This window comes from Diabrotica undecimpunctata, chromosome 6 (assembly GCF_040954645.1).
Source record: "Diabrotica undecimpunctata isolate CICGRU chromosome 6, icDiaUnde3, whole genome shotgun sequence".
Taxonomy (NCBI): Eukaryota; Metazoa; Arthropoda; class Insecta; order Coleoptera; family Chrysomelidae; genus Diabrotica; species Diabrotica undecimpunctata.
In genome coordinates this window covers 25,148,978-25,173,786 of record NC_092808.1, presented here as the reverse complement: position 1 = coordinate 25,173,786, position 24,809 = coordinate 25,148,978, and the positions used below count along the sequence as shown (strand labels likewise).

Below are 24,809 nucleotides of genomic sequence, written 5' to 3'. Positions count from 1 at the left end.
TGATTCCATTTAGTTTCATCAGGGAAGTAAATCAAATAGGAGGTGATTTTAATGCACATGTGGGCCAATCCAAGACTGGATATGAAGCAATATATGGAGGACTAGATTTTGGAACAACATTAAGAACATTAGATATAACGATTGTTAACACGTGCTTTTAAAAGAGAGAAAGTCAACATATTACATACAAAGTGGACAACATGTTGATTAAAGACTAAATGTGTGAAAAGTTAGAAATTACAGTCAATAAGAGTTTTTGTCTTGTTTGTATTGATATAAAGTTCAATTGGTTTAAAGTACTATTGCGAAAAATATATTATCTGTGGACCCCACATATAAACAAAATTAAAGAATTAAATTTGAGCGAAATTTAACACACTACACGAAGACCATCGATCAACCGAACGCTGACACCTCAAAAAACCCCAACTTGAACCACGATTGTATTTTAATTACATATCTTATTGTCTAAATAAGAATTTCACATCCTCTTGCTAAGAAGAAATTAATAACATTATAATTATCACAAAAAAAACGGTAAAGTATAATGTTTTCAAGGCCGAATAATCGCCACCGCTTTGCTTTCTCTAACGACGTTTCGCGCAGTGGGCGAAAGTCAAAAATAAACGAAAATTCAGGTTAGCAACTTCATGCACTAACGATTAAGGCAAAATTCTTCGGGTGGACAATCAAAAGTAAAAGTTATTTTAAACGAAACTGTTATGCATACAGTTTAGATTTCAGAAACTGGTCGTTTTAATTATAAAAGTAAATCGACTGTCACACCGAATGCAAAATAATTAGTTCATCAATTAAGGTCTTAACCACAAAATATCATCGTTCAAAAGACGATCAGTTTTGACTTAGTATTGCCACAAATCTAACACTTAAACCAAATTATAAACAATAAACAGAGTGCGTGTGAATTCATTCCCCATCATTTTGTGTTTATGTAATAATTAAAAATGACAGTCGGGTGCTATTTTGTATAAATGTGTTCATATGGTACATAATATATATTTTTAAAATGTCACCTAGTCATAGATTTTTAATGGAATTAGTGACGTAATCATTAAAAATGACAGAGATGACATTTTGTGAGGTAATTTAAAATTGGGTTAGAAATTTTAAATCCTCTGTGTCGTCCTAAAGAAATTAAAAGGAGCTTTTAAATGATCTGTTACTTGCTGTATGATCCCATTTAAAATTTCCTTAATTGTTAATGATTGCGTCTACAATTTTTAACGATTACGTAACTGAATCTCATTAAAATCTATGATAATGTACGATAATTCAATTACCCACAAAATTATTATTTTAAGTATTATTGCTAAGAAAATAGGATGATTTTCTTAACTAATGATTATATTTAAATACGTCTGTGAGGTTTTTTGGATAAAATTCATAATTGTGTAAATGCTGCTAAAAGAAACGAGCTTTTAGATGAAGTATTACTTCTTGTACGATCCGATTTAAAATCTTAGAAAATGATACCTGCCTGTCGCTTATAATCATTACGTCGCTGAAACATCATAAAAGCATTTAGTTGCACCAAACGGTACCCACCTTTAAGATAGGCCAAATGCACTCACTCCCAGAATTCAATTTTTTTTCATTTTTTTACGTTATATCTGATTTTAAAAATAGGGCTCAGCGTAATTTTAGGTTATGTATACTCAAACTAGGGGTCTATAAAAAATAAAATAAGTTTTGTAAAAGCCTCAACTATACCTGTGAATTTTTTGAAATTTTTAAATTGATTGCAAACTACCGAAAAAAAAAGAAAAATGACGTTTTTATGTAAGGGGGGGGGAGGCTGCGCTGTCTTATTTGTTAATTAGATAAAATTTAATTAGAGACAGAAAAAAACCCTGCAAACATTGATTTGATCTATTTTGAAGTCTCTATAATTGAGAAAATCCCCCAAAACCCCTAAAAACAGTTTTTTTGAATCCTGGGAAGATATTGTCTATCTTAACGGGGGTACACCCTTTATTAAGTGTTTAGGTCCCATTCTCACTGTCACCAAGTGACAAAATAATTAAACATGTTTACGAGTATGTACGGTGAGTGTTATCAACGTTGACAAGTAGGTTAGGTTTCTGTTTTCCCTGTGATTTATTTTAAAGGTTTAAAGTTTGTATCTATTTGCTCTTCATACAAATATTGCATTTTTAAATCCCGTTTTTTAAACATTTCTAATTCTAATATTGTTCAAAAATTGTTGATCTGTGATATCCAAGCGGACTGGTGGATTCACTTCGGCAGCCAGAGAAACGTACAAGTCTAAAATCCGAAGTGGATCTGCAGCTTTGAATTAAAAATTCGCGCATGGCCATGAAGCCATGAAATTTATTCGGCCGATAAATGAGTAGTACGGACTGTCGGCATTTATGAAGCTCACTTATTACTTACGACTAGAAGTCTACAAATTTTTAAAAAACTGGAACATGTTATTAATTTACATTTTTCTTCAAAATATACTGCAGATGATAAATAAATCGATACCAGAGAACTGGCAGAAGAGAATAATATGCCCACTGCACAAAAAGAGTGATCAACTTTGTTGCAAGAATTATAGACGCATTACTCTCTTAATATCTGGACATAAAATAATCGGCAATGTACTGTTTGAGAGACTTAAACTCTTTACAAAAGATATTCTGGACATTACTAATGTGAATTCACTGTCAACTATACACCAAATACACTCAAATAGGCAAATTTTAGGGAAGTCACTAAAATATAATATAGATATACACTATTTCTTCGTCGACCTCAAGGAAGCTTATGACAATGTTAAAAAACTGCACTATATAATGCAATGATAGACTTTGGAATCCCACCTAAGTTAGTTAAATTAACAAAAAAATGCAAAAAGTAAGCTCGTGCGTTAGAATTCAAGGGGAAAACTGTGTTCTTTGATTCTAATAATGACCTAAGACAGGGAGACGCGCTGGCGTGGCTCCTCTTTAATATTGGTAAACCTATCTTCAATAGGTCGACACAAATTCTCGCATTCACTGATGATATAGTTGTAGTGGGCAGAAGTATGCGAGACGTAAACGAGTATGAGAGTAAACTATGACTTTTAAACGAGGGAAATACCAAATATATGTTGGCTGCTAAAAACCTTCACAATGTTCAACAGAGAATCTCTGAGCAAATTACAGAACTTATATTGACTAGTAAACAAAACAAACAAGGTAAGCGATGAAGTAAAAATACGCATTGCAATAGCAAACAGAACTCTCCATGGTCTTCAGAAATATCTGGGAAAATAACCCAAAACCTGCAGTAAATCTCAACATTTACAAGACCATAATAAGACTGTTAAGTCGAGCCAATGTTAGGATAATGATGATGATGATATACTGCAGAGGATATTATTTTCAATTCACAAGGAAAATGAAATTCCTGTAGTTAGTTGTATACCATCAATCACAAAAGTTTATTTAAAATCCTGTATAAAAGGTATATAATTTAAAATCCCTTTTGGGCTACATTACAGGACGTTTTAGGACTATAAAGCCCATCATTAGTGTTTTGTTACTTGGTGCACATGAGTTCTTTTTCTTCCTATCCCGTCCCCATTAACGGAGGTTGGCGACCACATTTCTAAAACTTTCTCTGTCTTTTGCAACGTGGAATAATTCGTCTACAGTCATGTTTGTCCAGTCTCGAATATTTCCCAGCCATGACTTCCTCTTTCTACCTTTTCCCTTTAGACTATATTTATTATTTCTCAGTATGTGTCCAAGGTATGCAGTCTTGCGTACTTTTATTGTTCTCAACAATTTTTTGTCTCGACCCATCGTTCTCAGCACTTCCTCATTGGTGACCCTGGCAGTCGATGAAATTCTCAACATTCTCCGGTATATCCAAAGTTCAAAGGCTTCAAGCTTCTTAACTAACTGCCCTTTTAACGTCCATGTTTCTACCCCGTACAATAGTTGGGACCAGACGTAACATTCAACAAACCTCAGTCGCAGCGCAGTATTCAGATTTTTGTCACAGAACAATTGCTTGAATTTTAAGAACGCTGCCCTTGCTATTTCTATTCGTACCCTGATCTCTTGGTCTGGATCTAATGCTGTGTTGATGTAAGCTCCCAGATATTTATATTTTGTCACTCTTTCTATTTGCTGTCCACCAAGGTTAGTTGTTCATTATTTATTGGACTCCTTGATACTATCATAAATTTGGTCTTATCTGTGTTGATGTCTAGTCCCATTTGAATGCATTCACTATTTATTGCATCTAGTAAAGTTTGTAGTTCTTCTATACTTTCAGCCATAATTACCGTGCCATCTGCAAATCTCATGGTGTTTACGATTTCTCCACCAATTCTTATTCCATATGAGTTAAGCCACTACATACCTGGGTAAAAACCCTTTAGATGGTACAAAATTTAATGTCTTACATTTTATTTAAAACTATGTTGTCATGTTTGAATATTTCTCAGATAACCTACATGGCAACGTAAGACTCCCACTAGGGGGTTGCTGCTGACCCTCAGACGACCAACCAGTTGCCATCTAGAACCCATTCAGACATCGCCTGAGGATCAGCAGCAACCTCTAGTGGGAGTCTTACGTTGCCGTGTAGGTTATCTGAGAAATATTTAAACATCACAACATATTTTTAAATAAAATGTAACATATTAAATTTTGTACCATCTAAAGGGTGTTTACCCAGGTATTTAGTGGGTTTTAACTTTAGTTCTAAAATGTTCTGTGGTGTAACCCGAAAGGGATTTTAAATAAATAAACTTTTGATACTATTTTCATTCCTTTTTTCATGTATATTATTTTCATCGCATGGTTTTCCCATTTTTCAAGCACAGCAAATACTAGACACTCGATTAGGACATTCCATTTGAAAAATTGTAGTACGTTTATCTATTATTTACTTTATTATCTGATAAGGGATCACATACTTTCTATAATACTTCATACGTGGAGGGAAAGTCACCTTGTGATTCACAGAAGCAAGTGTAAATTTCGTTGATGCAGTTTGTTAAACATTTAAATATGATTTTTAACAATTTCTTATCGTCAAACATTAAATACACCGAATAAAGGTATTCATTGTTAGTTATAAATATGTTCTAATACTATTAAATACAATATAAATATGCATGGTACATAATCTAATAACAAAATTGTGTTTTTATTTAGTTATATTTGTCGTGTTGTATCTTTTTAAATATGTACTTTTGTTATTGTAAACTTTATCTGCAGCATCTCAATTTTGCAATTGCTTATATAAAGTTTGATTTTTGGATTGAAATTCGATATCAGATATACTTATACATAAAAAATAATTGACAAAAACAAACAGTTCTATCTGACCTATCCTTTCTATTCAACCACGTAAACAAATTATCTACATAATGGTGCACGTTTTAGTGAAATTTGCCTTCAGTTTTTGACTATTTTCTATTTTAAATTAAAATCAAAGACTTTGGCGGGTAGTGGAATTAATTTCTTTATAATCAACTGAAGTATATCTGGATTACTGCACTCCAAAACGGATTCAAGTTTTCAAACAATTCTTCACGCCCATAAATCAAATATAAATACATACAGAGAAACGTGTAAGAGATCAGTCAAATTATAGACAATATTGTCCTAAATTCATATTTGACTAGTCTCTTGGGCATCAGGTTGATTCAACTTTAACATGCAATGTAGCGTTTTAATATATATTTTTAATGATCCAACTACATTTTTTGCATCAATTTTTTTACGATTTTGTGATCGTTCATAACTTCTTATAGAAATTCACAGCTTGTTCCGTGAGTTTGTAAAGACCTATACTCCATAGCCAATATTAATAGTAAACAAACTAAATAGTAAATAAAATAGAACTTTGCGAATTACCGACAATCAATATTTATTTATCTGCACCATATAATAAATAGTTATGCTAAATTATAACAACTAAAATATATCTTTTAAATATATACTACCCAAAATTTGATGGGTTTAGTATACACTTCCACTATTTAGAATAATTCTTCTTTTTTAAAGAAAGAAGTCTGCAATAGTAGGATACTTGAGCTATTAATACTGAGAAGTAGGAATTAATTACTATTTAAATGGAATAAGCCACAATTAAAGGTAAAAATACGTTTATTGACGTTTCAATTTCCACTTCGGAAATCGTTCTCAAAATACATTTGTATTTTGAAAACGATTTCCGAAGTGGAAATTGAAACGTCAATAAACGTATTTTTGTATTTTAATAATACATTTGTATTTTGAAAACGATTTCCGAAGTGGAAATTGAAACGTCAATAAACGTATTTTAACCTTTAATTGTGGCTTATTCCCATTTAAATAGTAATTAATTTAAAAATGCCACAAGAAAATAGCTTCAGAAGTAGGAATTTGGAATGGAGTTTATCTTTGGTGTTAATTGATTTGATATAATTTTGCTGAGTAACATAAAAGTTAGATAAACGTGACTGTAAGGCTGGGTACCATTACATGAAAGAAGAAGAGATATTGCTGTTTTATTTTGGTACTTTTATGGAATGATTTTGTTTCATTTATATACTTTCTTTTTCTAGATTCTATTCCATTTAGCTTTTCTATATCATATCGTCCTTATTTCTCTGTATTTAGTTTTTTCATTTCTTTCTCTTTTTGTAACATATCGAGTAGCGTTTACTAGAAAATGAACTTAATCCGTTTCTTTTCGTTCTAACTGACTAATCCTCAACACCATACGTTTTTTCCATAGCAAAACTGATTATATTTATGGTAAATGGGAACAGGGCCCATTTGTGAGCCCTACAGAGACTTAAACCTCCTTGCTCTGGTCTCCCATATCTGCTATAATCAGCAGAGGCTCCAAATCTGAGCTCTTTCTGCCATTCCGAAAATCTAATTTTTTAGTAACCTTGCGGCCTCACAAAAGTCACAAGGTAACTCATTCATTTGGCTCGGTTGAATAAAGGCCGAACCCGAGATCTGCCACCTCCGATGAGCCAGTGCCGGGCACTTTCGAGATTTTCTCCTCCTCATTACTAAGACGACACCGTGCATGCAATTCAAGACCACCAGAGAGCATCTTCTACGGTCTAAAAGGAGAAGTTGTGTGGTAAGACTTTTGGTTGGTCCCACTATGTGGAGCCTAGCTTGTCTCATACCACTACAACTGGCCCAGCAGAGCTGGAACCTCCGCAGAAGAAGCTCTTTAAGACTATTCCGACCAGTACTGAACTCCAATCGCAGCCCGTCCGTTCCTCCACGCCTACGTGTCCTCGTACCCATACCAAGGTACTCATTTGCCATTTCGTGTTTTCCGGGTTTTGAGTTCTTGTTGAATAATTTTGGTTTTTAGAAAAATCATTGTTTTGTCTTGTATTTTGACTTGTAAGTAGTAAAAACCATTGTTTTGCCTTACAAGTCGGAATACAAATAAAAACAATGGTATTTATAAAAAACCAAAACTATTTAACGCGGAGCCAAACTTGGTAAACTACATAAATCACCATCACGCACACACACGCGCACACACACACACGCACACACACACTCACACACACGCACACACACACACACACACATATATATATATATATATATATATATATATATATATATATATATATATATATATTATATATATATATATATATATATATATATATATATATATATATATTGTTATGCCATTTAAATTGTATTATATTGCTTATTTAGAAAAATTCCTGTCTATATTTATTAAATGATCTAATCTCCAATTAATCACAATAAATCAGCATTAATTAATTACAATCTCAGGCTATTTAACTTGTACTATTTACCTTTGATCGTGGGTTCAAAATATTTTCCAATTGGCTTCCTAATTGGGATAGGTAATATGACCTGAATAAAATACATAGAATTTCAACTGAACTATATGTGAGATGTCCTTTATTTTAATGAAATTTTATATAACAATCAATCCTGTAATATTTGCAATATACTAACTTTAAATATATGAGAAGTTGTTTTCTATCATGGACCCAAATGTTATTTTACATTGATTTTTAATATGTGTTATAACTAAGCTCTTTTTATAATTCTTTTTTTTTTAAATGATCGCAAAATTAACTGTCTCTATTATTTATTCAATTTATTTAATTAATAAATGAAAACCACACTCCTGCTCTAATGAAAATTGACTGACCTTTCTTTCTCTGCCGTTGCAATTCTATGGCCACGCCACAAAAAAAATCCTTTCTCTGATTCTGCTCCTATTGTGGTCCAGATGACGTACACCTTTCTCCTATCTGTCCTTGTATCTGCAACCCAACAACTCGTGTTAGTCTATGCAGCCTCCTTTTGAGCCAATCTCCGCGCCTGTTTATAACTCCAAATGTTTCCGGCTTCGTCTGATATTAATATTCTTATACCCTTTGGTTTTTCTATCTCTCTGTACCCCGTTCCTCACACTGGTCAGCTTTTACACAGCAAATAAACACACCCGGTAAATTACGTCTTCGGGACTTCAAACAAACACAAATCACAAAGCTCCTTCCTTCTTGGACGACGAAAACTGACTAACTACTTTTTTCCTCTCTCCTATCTCATAGCCAAAACCACCACCTCCTTGCATTCAAAAGTTGACCAATAAAAATCATCCACCTCTGTGACGTATATCGTTACCAACCAACTCTCTCTATAAAACGTCATTCGGGTAATTCCAGAAAACAACATTCTTTAATTATTCTAACTAAATCTATCTGCTTTACAAATATTTCTTACTAATAGCTACAAACGATACCTGTTTCTCAATTCAATGTCTTTTGTTAATAAACTTTTACCGATATAATCTTTCGGGGAGAAAAACCACCGCAAATCCCGGTCTATTGTTTAAACACTTTCTATATACACTTTTATTCCGGGTAAATCCATTCCACAATAACCGACTTATTTAAATTTCTTATCGATAATATTTGAAAGTCTTGTCTCTGAGGCCTAATGAACAATTCTTCGAACAACTTAAAATACATATTTTGTCTTATACAGGATGTTTGAAAATTTATATGCCCGTGTCTTTATGAAATATCAATAATTTTAATTTTTATTTAAGTAATAAAATTTGTATATCGGTTTTTTATTGCTTATGGACATTCAAAAGTACAACAATATATATATATATATATATATATATATATATATATATATATATATATATATATATATATATATAGATATATACATATATTAAAATTAAAAATAAAATACCGTGTTTTTGTATGAACAGTATTCACATTTATACATTGTTGTTTATTCTTATTAAAAAGCTATTCATGCTGTAACAAAATATTTGCGAGAACAGTAATTCTTTATCTCATTGTTAAAATAACCAATACGGAATTACAGTCCTATCTTGTTTTGACTTTGTCTGTAGTCGGGATCATCACTAGAAAAATACAAAAAAAGCTGATATTGTTTTACGTTTAAAGGCGATATAGCTATAATTATTGTTGCATTATATCACTCAACAAGACAGAAATTAATTGATCAATTCATAACAATGTATGAGCTGTACTTATGTTAATTTGTAGTATATAATTTGCCTTTCTGTAAGTGCTCTGCTATTACGTCTCATTGCTAATGAACTTTAGCAATGAGATCCCTTGTTTATAGTTTTTCCAAAAAATAGGGAAGCTTAGCGAACTCTTTTTCTATTTTTTGAACCATGGAATTCTTCATTTTTAGTAGGTTTTTAGCTGTGTTGTTATTATACAGGGTGATTACGCTACGTACTGAATAAGTTCAATAGAATTTTCTTGTAAACTAACTGAGACACGGCGATTTTATTTATATATTTTAATTTTGTCACATTTTAAGATAGTTTTTCTATTTTTACTCCTACGGAGGTATAACAAGTGCGAAGAAGAAGACTGCTGTACACACGTCCAAATCGAATGTAAATTTAGACGTATCGGGTAAAAGTTTCGAGTGCGATATACGATCTAATCGTCTAAACGCTCCTAAAATGAACCAAAATCCGAATCCGAGGACCCTAAGCTAGCAAAGACACGTGAACAGAATCCAATTTAACCTACGCTATATTTTTCACTAATTTATTATCACCCTAATAATTTTTCACCCCTTAACCAACCTTAATGCAAGCGATTCGGCTAACTTGGAGTTTAAGCTTTTGAAGAAGCTTTTTTGGTATTTTTCTATGCGCTGATTCTGAATTTAACAAAAAAATTTCAAATTTTGAGGCGATCAAAAGTTTTAAACAATTAATTTTATATGCACGTACAAGCTGATGCAAAAAACAAAATACGATCACAACGCAATGACAGGTCGCGTGCTGCGCCCGTGCATGAAAATGAAATGTTTAGAACTTTTGGTCGCCTCAAAATCTAGAATTTTCATTATTAAATTCGGAATCGGCGCATAGAAAAACTCCCAATAGCTCCTATTAACCTTGGGAAAAAAAGTTCACTGGAATCGAATAAGCGTATAAACTAAAATTTGAAGTCTCAAAAAATTCGTTCAAGATGACTCTGAGTCATTCATTTTATTCAAAAAAATAACATAACAAATACCTAGTTGAGGTGTAATCAATTATTAGGGTGGTAAACGAATAGCATAAACTTTGCTTGGACACAATGGTACTTGAAAATGACTTTTTTATTTTGCTGCCTTTAACATGACATATCAAGGGTTAGTTGTGGGATGAAAAATTACTATGGTGGTAATAAATTAATAAAAACCTAGCAGAACACTGTGGTATTTCAAAAAGAATCTTTTTTATTTTGCTGGTTCGAATATTAACCTAGCGGGAATGTTTCCAAATAAGATTAGTTTAGCCCAAAACAGAATTATTGACTTCCCACAATGGGTAGTTAGGGAGTGAAAAATTACTAGAGTAGTAATAAATTCGTAGAAACCTAGCAGTACGCTGTGGTATTTCAATTTTTTTTTCTGCTAGCTTGAATATGACGCTAGCGTAATCACTCCCATTAGGGGTAGGTTTGAGGGTGAAAAATTATTGTGTTGGTAATAAATTAGTAAAAAAAGGATGAGAAAATATGCCATAGGCAAAAAAGCTTTTTTTTAAATGGCATTAAGGGGGTGTTAAGAATAAAAAATTATTAGGCTGGTAAATTAGTGAATAACTGGCAAAAAAATATGGCATAGGTTAAATTGGATTTCGCTTATGTGTCCCTCTAACGCTTTCAGTCATGTTACAAGAAATAATACAAATAAAAATTTGAAATTTGCCAGCCTTTTTCTATTAGTATTTTTTTACGATATTTAAAACATAAAATTTGGCTATACTCCTTTTGGTTTTTGATTTATTTAATGTCTTTCTACAATGACAAAATACTTTAGGTATTTACTGTATAACCACAAGACAAAAGTTAAAAACTGAAATGTATTGAACTATCACAATAGGAAATACACAATTATATTATTTTTTATGATACATTTGAAAGCAATCGTTTGACATATATATATATATATATATATATATATATATATATATATATATATATATATATATATATATATATACTAAGTAAAGAATCAAACTTAACTCCTCTCATGTTTTGATTATACAACCTAACAGCCTCAGGTTGGAGTACATCAATATTTAATTATTTAATATTATTGTACCATCATTGGCAATTACTTAGTTGTCCTATACCAACAAAGTTTGATGCTACAATCACTAATTTATTACCAAATCATTTTATGACGAAGATTCTTCTTACTTTTTGACATCTCTAACAGCTACTTAAATTTTTAAAAATAGTCTAATATGAAATATGCCCAGATGATGACGACCAAGTAAATTAGAAATTAATCAAAACTAGCATAAACTAAAATCGAAAAATTTTACTCTCACAATTTGTGTCATGAAGTACGTTTGTCCTTCGTAAAGGACGTCGATGTTTATTAAAAATATACGAAGTTTAAAAGAACACTAAGTATATATTAATTCATCATGTGATATAGATCAATTTATTTACCATAACCATATTTACTATGTTCCTGATTCGTTCCCAATTCTGTACTATTAATTCCATCTTTCCACTTCATAATATGGATAATACTGTCATAATAATTGTTTATTTTAACTTATTCACTGAAAATTGTACAATGGGAATTCACTCTATAAAATATTGCGGTTACCATAACTCCTAAATAAAAATCAAACAAAAATGTCATTTATTTAGATATGCTAAAAAAATTTAAATTTTTATTCTTATAGTTGTAAGTATTGAAATATTCACTTTGTTTACATATTATAATAATTAATTATTCTATTAAATTTACAGTTTTCTCCTGAAGAAGTCACAAAATCCTGACGAAATATTGAGACAGAACAAATAGAGTTTTATTTCCTACAGACCGATTGCTGATACTATAAATCTATATATATATATATATATATATATATATATATATATATATATATATATATATATATATATATATATTACACGTGTATGGAGGTTGGACACTTCGCGCGCAACTGACGTAATCAACTGTATGTCATTGGACTCATACTAAGTTCGCTCCTAGGTAGCACCATGATTCATAAATGTGTACACAGTCCTTCTATCGGGAATTGTTTTTCGTAAGGTTAAATGCCACTAATCGGCAATATGAAGCTTAATAAGTTTGTGTCCTCGTCGGGCGACGGTGTGATTGAAAGGGTTAAGGGTCCTCCGAATCCGTACCGTCTGAACGGGCTGTTAGACAACAATACACCTTATTACGATGTACACTGCAGAAAAAAGGTAGAGACAAGTAGAACAAAACGAATAATGAAAACCACAGAGATTAAAACGCGAAGGATAGTAACCTAAAAAAGCTTATATGATAGGGAAAGAAGTGGAAACATCAGAATTCAGGAAATCCAGTTAACACATGGGTAATAAATAAAAAAAAAATAAAACGTTGTTGTAACTATTTAGAAGAAAAAGAAATCTAAAATTGAACATAATAATTTTCCTACTAAAGAATGAATAAATAATAAAAAGATTTTTTGTTTTGGTCTTTTGTTTAGACCATTATTGCAAAGTATACTAAATATCGCTTATCATTGTGAAAATTCGTGTCGATAATAAATTCATAGTTGTTTTCATTAGTTTTATCAGGTATATTGTCACATATTAATTATTAATTCCCAAAAGTTATTGAATTTTGTGTGTCAAGGCGACATTGTTTAGAGAATCATGTTTTAAAACTGTAAATGATCATGTCGGCACGAAATAATATTACAACAAATTCAAAATAAGATTACAATAAATTCTAAATAATATATAGATAAATTCACTTGACTTTCACTTCATTGGTGCTGTAAAAATTATAATTAAAAGGTGGATGACATTAGGAAGTAAAAGTATGAAGCTGTAGTCAATTGATTTTAATTGACTAAAATACTATTCATAAAATTAGTTATTATTAATTTAATAATGTCTATATTAAATCGATTATTTTAGGTTTAGTAGTTGTGGTTTCCTGATTACTCAAGAATTGGTGAGATATATGTAAAAATTGTAAATTTTTTTTAACTTTTGAACTTTGGGCTTTTTATACTTATAACATTAAATCACATCTACGTTTTACTTCTTCCTGTAGTGACCCTATGTTTGCGATCAATGATCCCAGATATAAGTATGAGCTCACAACTTCAAACCGGTCAATAGTGGTTATGTGTGGATGATTGTTATATAGTCTATCCACTATCATGATCTTTGTCTTTGATATGTTTAACTACAGACCAAATATTTGACTTTCGTTTTCAACCAGTCGTATGAGATCAATTAACTCTTCTTGACTATTTACAAGAAGGGCTGTGTCGTCTGAAAAACGTAGGTTATTTATTTTACGGCTATTTATTGAGATGCCGTTTTTTCGTCTTTCAAGGGCTCTTCTCATACTATTTTTTTTTCTTCCTGAGTCCATCTGATCCAAAAGATAGTTTACAGTTTCTAGATCCTTCTCACAGAGTTTGCAGTTACGGTCTCCATTATAAATACCTATTTTATTCAGGAATTCTCTTACTGGTGCATGTCCGGTCAGCATTCCTGTTACTGCTCTCAGTTTGTTCCTGCCCATGTGAAGCAGTTCCTCTGTTCTTTTTCTACATGGTCCACCAATGAAGATTTTTCCATGTGTTTTTTTTGGGATTCTCTCCCAATATCGCTCATGACTCTATTTGATCCAGTCCTCTACAGCGCTACGAATTGCAGCCTTTAATACGATAGAAGAGCTATTTCACAAGAGAGTGGGAGAGCTACACTGATGCAGTTTGAAGTAATGCCTTGTTGCCGGATAAGACCAGATTTTGTTTATTACTGCAAAATGTTCGCGAAGGAGTCTGGAGAAGATAAGAAGAGTGATTTACCCATTTAAAAAATGCGAAAAGTATAAGCTATCAATGAGATCTAGTTATGGTTTGAGATGGTATGAGTTCCAATGCCCGTGTTCAGTTAGTTCTTGCGGAAGGAGTGTCTATAACGGAAAGCAAAATGGACAATGTAGCTATTGTACATGAGCGTGTGGTAGCTTGTGCGCAATTCATAGGGTTAAATTTTATTTTTATGGACGATTACGCGCGGCCATACCGTGCTATGATCGTTAATGAATATTTAAAAGATGTCGGTATTCTCCATATGAATTTATCAGCTCCCAATTCCCTGAAAGATAGATTCTTGCACTGTTACAACGTCTTAACAACTTGGCTGAGTTTAAATTAAAGTCTAAAGTCTTTCCAGGAACGCCTCTCAAAAATACTGATATTATTTTAAAATGTTATAGTGTGAATGTTTTAAAGTATCAAATTTTAAGAAGCTTTTTATTGATTACAACGTATCAACACAAGTTTTGTTAAAACACAGACAATAAATTATTAAAAACCAAAATATTTGATACTAATATTATTGAAATATTCTAATGAAGATTAAAAAGATAATTCGAACAACTCGAAAGTCTTTTTGTTATAAGTATCCCTGGGTTTTATTTGAAACTGCTTTCTGTTACATTGAGCTTTTGTTGAATAATCGTTCGAAAGAAGCCACGAATTTAAGATTACTTTAAAAAACTTAATTAGATTAACTTTATTGAATTAAGAATTTAATTAAGCTTTATTTGAGGTTTCAACTACCAAACTTTATAATTCGTGGCTTATTTCAAACGAAATATCTAATAAGCCAATCATTGTGTGGAGGAATTTGAAACGAACGATGTAGGGGTTTCTGATATGTTCAAGTCAAACTGAGAACTAGTCTATTTTCGTCTTTGTTTAAGATAAGAATATCTTGCATCATAAAAAGTTTAGTAAATACGAAAAAAAAGATACAGGGACATACGAAGCAGGATTTAAGATTGCAGTTTCGATTCATTGTTTTCAGTACGAGGATTGAAAACAACCCGTTAAAAACATAAAACCATAATATATGCGATATCAAATGTTCCCGGCTATAAAAAAACTAAAAAATATCATGGAAAACAGTGAAAACCAAAATAATATGAAAAGATTTTAAAATTTAACCAAAACTATGACTGAAATAAACATTAGATTATGAAATAAATAAACATTAAGAAATACCAGTATCAATTGCAAAACATCTTATAAGAACTTTATATTCTTTTTGACAACTACTTAAATAGATAGTTCCTCCATCCTTGTATAACAGTTTTGCATTTTTGTATTCATTTTTTGAATTTCGGTTTCTCTAAGACGCTTTGGTTACCACATTATCTGGTAGTCCTATTTTTTATTATCATTTGAACCTTTGTGCCTTTTTTGGTTAAATTCAACAAATATGGTCACGCCTTTTGCCAATTACAGTTCAGAAGAATCATTTGTAAATAAAATGCGTCTAAAAGAAATGTTTCCTCTTGTTAATTAAATCAGGCAGGGTGCGGTCTATGTGTCAATTTATTTTCAGCGTGATTTGTTTAATTAGGTTAATTAATTCGTTTTAGTGATTTAAATTGTAAAATATTAGGCGTATTTTACCTGATAAAATACGTAACAGTTGGTAACAGGTCATGCTATAAATAAAATATCAACGTTTTGGATGTATAAATATAATCTAGGTGATCCAGACGTCATTTAGTAGAATAATTTATTATATTTATTAACACCTACAACTTTTCCTTTGGTACAGTTAGTTTTCATTTCGTCAAATTTGTTAATATATTGTTACCCTTCTTTATAATCGCTTGTATTATTATATTTTACAATACGTGTTCAATTCTACTGAATGACAGAACTGTTCAACTCTTGAAGTGTCATTTTCCTGTTTATATACATTGTCTGACGTTCCAAACATCTTAGAATATTATTCAAAATATGGCTATTTGCCTACAAGATCGTAGTCAAGTAAGTCAGCCAATTGTCAAATTAGTTACCACCCAGTACCAATTTATAAACATTTAAGGTTAAGGTCCATTCGCTAAACTAGGGCATATTTTGACAGATTCAAAGCTGGAAACCTACAACACAAAAGTTCCTAGCTCACAGTGATAACAGCTTAAATAATCTTTTATTACAGACTTCTTTCGTTGAAAAAAGAAGAATTATTATAAATCTTAGTGGAAGTGTATACAAAACCCATAAAATTTTGGGTAGTATATATGTAAAAAATATATTTCAGTTGTTATAATTTAACATAACTATTTATTATATGGTACAAATAAATAAATATTGATTGCCGGTAAGTCGTAAAGTTCTATTTTATTTACTATTTAGTTTGTTTACTATTAATATTAACTATGAGTACGTGTGCTTGGTTGCATAGTAATTTCCAGCCACTTCTAATCTGTCAAAAAGTAACTAACTTCGCAAAAAAATAATTACTAAATTCACTAGACAGTTCGGACTGGGAATAGCGAACCGACTATAACAGTACCTACTTTTATCCCACATACAACAATATTTAACAAACAATATTACTTACGACTTCCAAGTATTTAATTCTTAATAGTTTGTATTAGCGAATCAGCAGATTTTTCTATTAATGCAAATTTTGTTAAATAATGAAATTACGTTTTATGTTATAACAAGCTAAATAATGTTTAGTCTTTAACTTTGAGTTTAGTCTTAACCTTAAATAAAAAATAGTAATTTTTTAATTATCACTTTTGATAATATCTTGATTGTTAATCTTATCTTAGTGTAAATACAAGATGGATAGATATATTGACAAATTGATACATATTTTAATTTTTTTATCGTCAATCAACTTACCGATTTGTACTGATATGACAAAAGATTTATCCGAATTTTGGAAAAGTGTTTTTCCTTACTTAAGTAACACGATTTTCTTCTAGATTTAATGTATATTTTTAAAGTAAAATCGTAAAAATAAAATGCAAAGTTTTAAAAGCAAAATTTTGCAATTTTGGGGGACAACTTTTAAAAAGTTAATGGCCGGTATCACCATTTATAGCGTTACCACAGTAAAGAAATTAAATACTCTCCAGATCATCACACTAATAGGCTGATAGAACGTGCTCTGAAAGTATTCTTAAAAGTGATACATGCTAGAATAAAATAAAACCTAGAGGAGGATATCAGCAAAACCTGATTAAGATCTCTTCTGAGGCCAAAGAGCAATTCGTCAGGATTATATACTTTCTCCAATTCTTTTAAACATATATTTGGGAGAAATTATGTATACAGCATTTATTAATCAGAAAAATGCAATTGCATTACTGGATGATGGTATAGTGCTGATAGCCGGAGCAATTAATTTTTTCCTTTGTTTTCCTCATGATCTACACATGATATTGGAATTACTTTCAAGACAATTTTACTCTAATAAAAATATTATTTTTGTCAGGATTTTTAAGTTAAAGTTAAATAATTTGATGAATGTTTCAAAAATGGTATTGAAAACCATCTCCAAGCTGGAAGTTGAAACAAAAAAAGTAGGTTATTCTGATTCCATAAATGTCCTTGGTTTATTACTGTGATTTATGTCTATTATGTTGAATGGAATATGTTAACCATAATATAAAATGATGAATTAAAAGATCCTTTTGATCATGAGTCATAAATTGTCCAGAAAAAGGAAGAAAGGGTCAATAGAAATATTGAAAAATATAGAAAAACTTCGTACCTATATATATAAATACTTATTTTTAATTTTTAAGACACTTTTAAGCACATTTTCTAGTACTAGTTTTATAAAAAAGTTTTCGTAAGGATTAAAAGATACAAATAAATACACTGCTTGTAAAATTGATATAATCAAAACAAATAGTTACTATAGTCTTTTTAATAAAATATACTTAAATAAAACTTAATTGTCAAAAACTTATTTGTAAAAAAATACAATCAAAGAAACCAAATTAACCACGAGAAGCAGTATGATCTATATAACATACGAAGAATACGAGCAGTACAAGGAGCCTAAACTATAAACTATAAAGAATGACAGCGAGAATAATGCTAAAAAGGGTCTTACATAGGAGGCCTATAGAAGAGAGGGAAGGTCGATAACAAGATTGCTAGAAAAGGTTGAGGGTGACTTAAAGAAAGCACGTCTCAGATAGAGATCAGCACAAGAGAGAAGATAGAGAAATATTGACAGAAACTTTATTGAAAAAAAAAATAGCTTAAAGTCATACAAATTGTATCTTTTAGCCACAGGCCAGAAGCCCTGTTACGTACTTTACGTGCATAAATTACTACACATATTTTATACATATCTTCCATTTACAGTATTTTTGTTTTGGATAGCTTAAAATAATATTGAAGTGTATTTTGCGGTTTCTTCCCATTCTTTTGCGTTTTATTGGCCTTACTAATCATTATAAATTTGGTAAATAACTCGCTATCCACTCCATTCACATCGAACGTATTAATCGTTTGCACTTGTATTATTTTTGGTTTCATGCAAACTTGCTTCCAACGACGCGTCGATATCAATTTCAAATAAATGCCGCCTTTACTCAAGTTATCAATTAAACTGCTCTTATCTTTGAAATCAATAGATTTTCGATGGTGTGTGCTTTACGAGCATGTTGTTTTCTTTCCTTATTTTATCCTTTATGTGCTTCTTTCCCGATCAATTCGTGTAAATATTGTTTTTCTCGTATTGTATTGTTTAAGCGATTATATCCTTTGTCCTTGTTTCTCATTTATTTGTCACGTGCACATCTATTAATATAATTGTGATTACAATTTTATGGATTCTTTTTTAATTTCGCTGTTTCGATTTCATTGGCGTTACATTATTATCTGAACTATAATATTACAAAATAAAAATTATTATTCTGTTGCTTCAATCTCTAGGTCGGAAGATATTTTCAAAATACAATGTTTTATTTAAACAAATTCTTATTTTACAGCGTTCCAAAGAAGAAAACGAATTATTAACGCTTTCATGGCTTATTTTAACTGTTTTATTTATTTTGAGGGATAATTTGTCCCATTATAATACTGAACTGAATGTAACGTAATAGTAATTGAACGTAACGGTGTAATCTTATTATAGCAAACTTAATTTTTTTTTTTTTTCATATTGTATTGTGGTTTGGGCATTGGCTGACTGCCGCATTGACTACCGGTATATCGCCTTGATGAGAAGTATTTACGAAACTGGTACAGCTTGTGTCCGCCTTCATGAAGATACCAAGAAGTTTCGAATAGAACGTGGAATTAGACTACTAATACTATCTCCCCTAAATTGTTTACAGCTGTTCTTGAATATATGTTCAATCAAATGGAACGAGAGAATAACATGGGAATTAACATAAATGGGGAAGATCTGAACCACCTAAGATTTGCCGATGACATCGTTTTAATATCTGATAGAGTTGATTAAGCTACAAAAATGCTGCACACGCTCTATAAAACAATTGGTCTTAAAATTAACACCTCAAAGACAAAATTTATGACCAATCTTGTAGTCAGCGGTAAAATTCTGATTGAGAGTCATAGCATCGACCAAGTAATGGCTTACAAATATCTAGGGCATGAGATTCGCTTAGGCCGAGATAATCAAACAACTGAAATACAAAGAAGGATAGGTCTCACATGGGCTGCCTTTGGTAGATTGAATAACATTTTCAAGTCTATTATCCCAGTTTGTTTAAAAAGAAAGGTTTTTAACCAGTGCGTTTTACCGGTTTTTACATATGGTGCAGAAACACTGATTCTGACAAAAAGAACAATAGATAAAATAAGAGTTACACAACGCGCTATGGAAAGATCAATATTAGGTATTAGCATCAGAGATAAAGTACCAAACCTAGAAATAAGAAGAACAGGAGTCACAGATGCAGTTGAAAAAATAGCCATGGCTAAGAGGCAAGAGGCATATCGAAGCAGAGGACGACCACCGACTAGATGGACAGATGATATCAAGCGCATCACCACAAACTGGATGCAAGAAGCACAAGATAGAAATAGGTAGAAAATTTTACGGCAGGCCCACGTTCAGCAGTGGACAAATATAGGCTAGATGATGATGATGATTGTGATTACAGAGACAGAAGTAATTAAAGGTAAGTACATACATAAATTTGAGCGATTAATTTTAAGCGATTAAATAAACTTTATATATTGTATTTTCTATTTTTCTATACTGTGGTGACGAATTCATAATTTAAGTAATAACAGTAATAATAAAGGGGCCTGCCCTACGCAGGGGCCTGCGTAGCGCAAGCGGTAGGATGCTTGCCTCGCATGCCGGTGGTCCGGAGTTCGAAACCTACCGCCGGCAAGAATAACTAGACTTTTTAAAAATGTCTATAGGCCCCAGGTCGACTCAACCTGAATAAAATGAGTACCTTGGGTAAAACCAGGGGTAATAATAGCACTGGCCATGTTACCTTCCTTGTATACCGTAGGCCCTAGATATAGCAGACTACCCTGCTATACTCCCAAAGCCGCGAAGCGGTATAAAACGGGAGACTATTATTATAGTAATAATAAAAGTTCTTTATTTTTTTTTTATTTAGTGAGATATAGTTTAATTGAACTTTAGCGTTTTAATATCTTTCATATTAAAAAATTTTATTAAAAGTTGGTAAGTATTTACTTAGACAAATAATTAGTAAAATATTCAACATACAGTTTCTGAAAACTTCTTTTAGTCTTTATCAACAAAAAACCTACATTATACTTCTTTAAATCGTCAAAAACAAAATTTCTTGGACACACCATAAATGAAGCTAGATGTTTGATAATCAAAAAAAGCTTTCTGGAGCCGAGTAAAGAAAAAGAAAACAGCAAAAAGAAAAACTAGTTAAAAAAAGACAAAGAAAAATCAAAAAGTCACTTTTGTACTACAAAATCTTGAATTGATTTAACAAAATCGATTTCTTTTAAAACTGATTTATGAGAAATTAATGAATATGGAAAAGATAGATGGGTTTATTTCTTTTTGTACAGCCACCAATAGTGTTTTCAATGGGAAGGTGAAGAAATTGAGTGAATGAAAAAAAATAGATGGGTTTCTGTTTTAAAAATTATACTTAATTTGTGTTATTAAATTTTTAGTCACAATTTGAGTTTTAGGGGTGAAAATAAGGATATATATGAGCAACGAAATGGAAACGTTTTAAAATTAATTGAAACAAACAATTGCACACTTTAATGATACGATATGCGACCACTTTTGAAGGATTAAAAGGACTCTATCAAATATGCCTCACTGTTTAGTTGTTCATATTCAAAACGAACTAATTTGCTTCTTAGGAGAGAAAATATGAAATTATATCTCTGTATATATTGGACTCCTGATTTAAGTCATGAAGAACAACTTACCGTTGTAGTAAGGTTTGATTTATTACCTTTATTAAATAATAAATCAAGGCAAATCGAAATTAGAGAGTATTTCTGAGGGATTTGTTTTAATATCACATTCGACTAAACCAATGTTTTATTAGGTTTTTTGGTGAAACAACATTTGTTTAGAGGATTTAAGAGGACAGAAATATGATAATGTTGCGAATATGAAGGGTCGCAATATTGGTTTACAAAAAAGTTCTTGAACTAAACACTAGAGCCTTTTATGTGTCTTGTGCTTAGATTAGCTTAAATTTAATAATTCATGGCGCTGCAAAATCGTCTTTATAAATAACAAGTTTTTTGCTATTGTGTAGGAACTTTACGTTTTTTTTCTGAATCGACTAAACCTTAGCAAGTATTAAAAGATGAAATCCCAACTTTGGCACTAAAACTTCTTTCTAGTACTAGATGGTCAAGCAGAATAGATGCCTTTAAACTTCTTAGATACAATGTAACAAAAATATATGACGCTTTATATGCACTTTATTCTGATAATAATAATAGCAAAAATTTTGAAATATTGCAAATTCATTATTTTTAAAGATTGAGTGGTTTAAATTTATTTGCTCCATTAATACATGGGATAATGTGTTAACAAAGAATAATATTGCAAGTAAAGTGATCCAGGAATCCGATGCTAAACTACCTAACTTTATTTTAATCTTGAAGCAGACCACAACATATTTATCTAATATAAGATCAAATAAAAATTTTAACGATATTTTAGAAGAGGCCAAAAAAATTGCAGACGATATCGATTGCGACCCATCTTTCCACCGATTAATATGATTAGGTTTCGAATGAAAAAATGTGTATTTGACTAGGAGTGTAAAAATGAGGCACAAAAAAAATGATCTGACCAATTTAAAATTAGTTTTTATTTTTTTATATTGGACACTGCCTTAGAACTCTGCAAAACGTAAAGTTCTTGAAAATATTTTATTGATTCAGCGAAAAATGAAAAAGATATTGTAGGTCAAGATTTATATGATGAAATTGACAATTTTGTACCGAAATTTCTCCTGAAATGAACGCATTAAATGTAATCTACTACTAATTCACCAATAGTCTCAATCTATGTATTTCCAAATTTAGTAATTGCCATACGAATTTTATTTTCTTAACATTATCTCTGACAGTAGCTAGTGGGAAAAAGCGTTTCGAAAAATAAAATAATAAAAAATTATCTACGATCCATAATGATGAAAAAAGGCTTTCAAACTTATCCATTATAAATATTGAAAAGGATATTTCAGAAAATATAAATGCGACTGACATTGTTAAAATATTTGCCTTAACAATTATATTTCATTAAGTAAATAAACTCTGTATGCTTCTTACAATTTTGTTTTTTTTTTTGTCGTAAAATGATTTTAACTTTTTGATTTACAAAAGATTATAATTTTTCTGGAAAGTTTGGGTTTGGTGAGGGTGGTAGATACCCTAGGAAAGTTTTTTACCAGATACTGGTAAAAAACTTGCATGGTACTAAGAAATTGTTATAAAACAATATTTATTAATGTGTTGAGAATGATTAGTCCTTGTTTGTTTTTAGTTAGTTTGCCCATTTCTGCTAAATTCTTCTTCCAAAGAAAATTTATTCAACTTTCAAATTTAATGTTTTCCTTTTCAGTAATTAATTATTATTTTTGTTGTTTCTTCATTATATTTATAAACCAAGCTCTTTGCTTTAATGATGATGATATACCTATTGATATTGGTGCACCTCAAGATACATTTTTCGCAAATCGCCTACTACTTTCTTCTGCCAATTTTGATGTTAGAAGCACTCATTTCAAGATAGATTTTTATAGATTACAAAATAATATAGATAAGGTTAACAAAACCAGCATTAAAGGATTGGTGTTTACAAAAAAAAAATGATACCAATCACCACAATAAAATAGGTAAAATCTACTAACCCCAGTTCCATTCCAGGAACATTTGTTCACAATAAATCCAAAAAATAATCCAATGAATTTGGAAGCACACAAAAATCACACCACAGAAATCACAAAATATCCACAATAGTGCTCTTCCGAACGATGTCCACTAAACAAAAATAATCCAAAAGTTTTACTAACGATTGTCAAATGCACAAATGCAAAAACTGTTGTTTCTAGCACTGATTATTCGGTGTCATAGGTCACAACAACCGGAAAAAAATCATAAACATGCGAAAAAAGTCTAAAAAAATCTCGCGGTCGCATGCACGTTGGTTTGCTTGCCCGAACGCAACGCGAGTTGCATTTGTTTTGGATGTTAAAGTAACGGTAAGTCGGGTCAAGCGGGCTATGAGTATGAAACGCGGTGTGAGACAACTGAGCGCGTTGCTATGTTTCGCGTTTCCTAAGTCTGCTTAGCTAAGTCGATCTAAACAGTCCGCGAAAGCGCGCGATGGAAGACGAATGCAAGGTTGCTGGAGTTTGCGGCGTTGTCGGTTGGCTTGCGGTTAATTTGATAGATCGTTGATCGAAGGTTCATGACTTCGCTTGCTCGATATATTTTCGAATATAGATTAGTGTCTTAAAAATTAAAATTGGTTGATAGATATTATCTAAAATATGGAATAAACTCACAGATGCATAAATTTTTTTAGGTACTTACTTATTTAAGTACATACTTGGGCATTAAATATTATCAGCTGAAAATACTTCAAATAATTTATGCAGTTTCGGAAAACTACTCAATCAACTAAATTGTATTAACGTAATAAAAAGGGATAAGAAAATGTAACAAAGAACACGAAGAAGTAATCTTTGCTAATCAATGTTCGAAAATAACAAAAATTGGAAACAGTGGAGCGCTTAGAATTTTCCTGTGGGGGGTCTTGGTTGGGCACCGAAATTTTTTTTATGCTACTTCCATTTTGAGTCCTTAACATGAGTAACACCGTCAGAAAATAGTACCCTGGGGGAGGGTTTTAACTCCCAAACCGCCCTTCTGGGTGCGCAACTGATTGAAAATTAGAAATTTGAAGTATTGAAGTTGGAAATACTACACAGAATAATTTCAAAGTA

The 24,809-nt window shown here is 31.2% G+C and overlaps 1 protein-coding gene across 1 annotated transcript in view; it reads right to left on the bottom strand.

Annotated features, from left to right (window-relative positions):
• Positions 1-24,140, bottom strand: part of Eip74EF (Ecdysone-induced protein E74) — a 735,282-nt gene extending 711,142 nt beyond the window's left edge. The window contains exon 1 of the mRNA XM_072534493.1: positions 23,712-24,140. The gene's annotated coding sequence lies outside the window, so the exon portion shown is untranslated. The remainder of the gene's footprint in view (positions 1-23,711) is intronic.
• Between the last annotated feature and the right edge of the window lie 669 nt (positions 24,141-24,809).